We start from the raw sequence: 3,732 nt of genomic DNA on the forward strand, positions 1-3,732 counted from the left end.
GGCATTGGGTACGCATCGAATTTAGACACCGCGTTAACTTTTCTGTAGTCCACACAGAACCGGACCGACCCGTTGGCCTTGGGTACCAAGACCACCGGGCTGCTCCAGTCACTGTGGGACTCCTCGACGATGCCCATTTCGAGCATGGTTTCAAGTTCTTCCTAAACCACCTTTATTTTGTGTTCAGGTAGTCTGTAAGGGTGGCTACGCACTACTACCCCCGGGGGCGTCTCTATGTGGTGCTCTATGAGGTTAGTGCGACCGGGCAGGGGCGAGAACGCATCCGAAAACTCGGTCTGCAACTGGGCGACCTCTGTGAGCTGGGTCGGGGAGAGGTGGTCTCCACAGGGGACCGGAGGGGTACGTGATGTCAATGCCCCTTTTTGAACCTCCGGCCCCAGCTCTGCCTTCTCCGGAACCACCGACACCAACGCCACGGGGACCTCCTCCTTCCAGAGTTTAAGCAGATTGAGGTGGTAAATTTGTAGCGCCCCACCCCTGTCCATTCGCCTCACCTCGTAGTCGACGTCCCTGACTCGCCGTGTGACCTCAAAGGGACCTTGCCTCTTGGCGATCAATTTGGAGCTCGAAGTGGGCAACAGTACGAGTACTTTATCTCCCTGGGTGAACTCCCTAAGGCGCGTACCCTTGTTGTACAGGTGGGCTTGCCATTCCTGGGCCTGCCGCAAATTCTCCTGGGTTAGGTGGGTGAGCGTGTGGAGTTTTGCGAGCAGGTCTATAACGTATTGAATTTCGTTCTTGCTTTGTGAAGGTCCCTCCTCCCAATTTTCCTGCAGCATGTCTAGGATGCCGCATGGCTTACGCCCATATAATAATTCGAATGGGGAGAACCCCGTGGAGGCTTGGGGAACCTTTCGCACTGAGAACAACAAGGGCTCGAGCCACTTATCCCAATTACGTGCGTCCTCACTTACGAATTTTTTAATGATATTTTTGAGGGTGCGGTTGAACCGTTCCACTAAACCATCCGTTTGTGGGTGATACACACTGGTGCGGATCGGCTTAATCCCCAATAACCCATACAGTTCGCACAGTGTCCGTGACATAAATGTAGTGCCTTGATCAGTCAGAATCTCTTTCGGGATTCCGACTCGGGAGATAACGTGGAAGAGTGCCTCTGCAATACTGCGTGCTGAGATATTGCGCAGAGGCACTGCTTCCGGGTATCGCGTTGCATATTCCACCAGAACTAATATAAAGTGGTACCCTCGTGCTGACCCAATCTAATGGCCTGACGAAATCCATCCCAATTCTCTCAAATGGGGTCTCGATCAATGGAAGAGGGCGCAAAGGTGCTTTTGGAATGGCCACTGGATTACCTAACTGGCGTTCACGGCATGCCGTACACCACCTACGAACATCGCCGCGAATCCCCGGCCAATAGAATCGGGCCATTATTCGGGCTAGTGTTTTATTCTGCCCTAAGTGTCCAGCCATGGGATTAAAGTGAGCCGCCTGGAATACCAATTCCCAGCGGCTCTTCAGAATCAAAAGCTGCGTGACTCGCTCTTTAGTTTGAGTGTCCTGCGTCACTCGGTATAACCTATCCTTCATAATCGCGAAGTAGGGGAAGGACGGGGTGGCGTTCGGCTGGAGCATTTGACCATCAATTAGTCTCATTTGGTCAAACGCATGTCGCAGAGTCTCGTCTCACGATTGCTCTAATGGGAAATCTGTGAGGGATTCCCCAAGAGAGAGAGGAGGGGCCAGCGGCTCCTCACTCTGACGCGGAGATGACGTAGACGGCTCTGTGACAGCTGCTCCCGCCAAAGCGACACCGGGACCTCCCCCTGTTAAATGGCAGGACCCACTCTTGACTAAGTGCGTCATTAAATCCCGAAATCCCGGCCAATCAGTCCCCAAAATTAAAGAGTGGGTAAGGCAAGGATTAACCGCCGCCTTCACTATAACTTTTTCCCCTCTGAAAAAAATGTGGACCGACACCAAAGGGTAGCTGTGAACGTCCCCGTGCACACATAACACCTTCACCCCCTGTGCTCCCCCCAATGCCTCGTTTTGCACCAGGCTTTGGTGAATTGAGGTCTGATTACAGCCAGAATCCACCAACGCCTGATATGTATCCCCTTGGATACTCACCGGTATGCAATACGCTCCGGCCCAATCGAGGGCGGCCTCTGGCGCGTCGGGGATCCGAACCACCGCGCCCACTTCCATCGCCGTGCACTGCTGTTGCAAGTGGCCCGGCTCCCCGCAGCGCCAGCAAACCGGCCCGGGCTTTCCCTCTGCAACGGTGTTCTGGGGCTCACTCACCTGAGGTGGGGGAGAGACAGACACAGAAGGGAGAAATGGGAGGGCACCGCGTGTGCGGCGGGCTGGCTGGGGTGGTGCCGGCCCCCGCCTCCGCGGTGGGGGAATGGGGTGAGGACGGGACACAGGAGGAGGGAGAGAGAGAGAGAGAGAGAGAGAAGAGGAGAGAAGAGAAGAGAAGATGCCATCTGCTGTCCTGCCGCCGGGACAGCCGCCAAATGGTCCTCCGCCAGCTTGACTGCCTGATCCAGCGACGCCGGGCGGTGGCACTGGACCTACTCCGCGGTTCCTGCTGGCAAGTGAGCGATGAACTGTTCCAGCACCACCTGGTCGATGATTCCCTCGGCGTCGCGGTTGTCGGCCCTCAACCACCGCCAGCAGGCGTCCAGGAGCTGCTGGCCAAACGCGAACGGCCGGCCGACTTCCTCCAAGCGCAACGCGTGGAAGCACTGGCGCTGCTGTTCTGGGGTGCGCCCCACGCGCTGGAGGACGGCCCGGCGGAGGTCCGCGTAGGCCAGCCGGCGGTCGGCGGGGAGCCGTAGCGCAGCCAGCTGTGCCTCTCCTGTTAGCAGGGGGAGGAGGCGCGCCGCGCGCTGCTCCATCGGCCACCCCGAGGCTTCGGCGTCTTGTTCGAAGAGCGTGATGAACGCCTCGGGGTCGTCCTGCGGGCCCATCTTGGTGACGGTGAGGGGGGACGGGCCCGTGGTAGGAGCGCTGGTGGACCCCACCGATGCGAGGAGGTGCCGGAACGCTTCTCGGTCTTCTTGTTGGGACAGCCCCAGGGCCTCGAAGCATCGCTCTTGTTCCTTCCGGAGGGTGACGAGTGCCTGGTGCTGGCTTTGCCGGGCCGTGGCGAGGGCATGGACCAGGTCGGCGAACGGGGAGGACTCCATGGGGCTGCTCAGCTGGTGCTCCACTGTCCCGGGTTTCGGCACCACTGTAACACTTTCAACTAAGGGTGGAGCACAGAGGACGGCAGGACAGAGATCAGGTTTGTCAATTATGGCTTTTATTGCCACACTTTTCAGTCTAACAATACGTTCACACAGATGCACACACACAACCAGCATCTGGTTTCGGGATCAGCCCCTCTGCTCTCGCTCTCCCTCCTTAAATAGGGCGTGGTCACTGGGAAGACGCACACAAACACAGGTTAATTGCCGTCAGGTGTAGTGATTCTGCCACTTACCTTCCCTGACTCCGCCCTCCTGTCACAGACCGGCGCTTGACCATGCCCCCGCTGCCACAGCCCCCCTTGGCCAATGGGCTCAAACCCAGAACTTCTTGCTGCGACGTGATAGTGCCAACACTACACCACCGTGCCACCCACTTTTGACCTCAAACGCAAATGTCTTCAGTGTATGGCATAAAAAAAAAAAACACGATAGAATTGGCCTTGCTGTTCCAGTACTTTCAGGCTTGCAGCTGGAAATACTGTCAGAG

Source organism: Neoarius graeffei, chromosome 18, assembly GCF_027579695.1.
Source record: "Neoarius graeffei isolate fNeoGra1 chromosome 18, fNeoGra1.pri, whole genome shotgun sequence".
NCBI classification, from domain to species: Eukaryota; Metazoa; Chordata; class Actinopteri; order Siluriformes; family Ariidae; genus Neoarius; species Neoarius graeffei.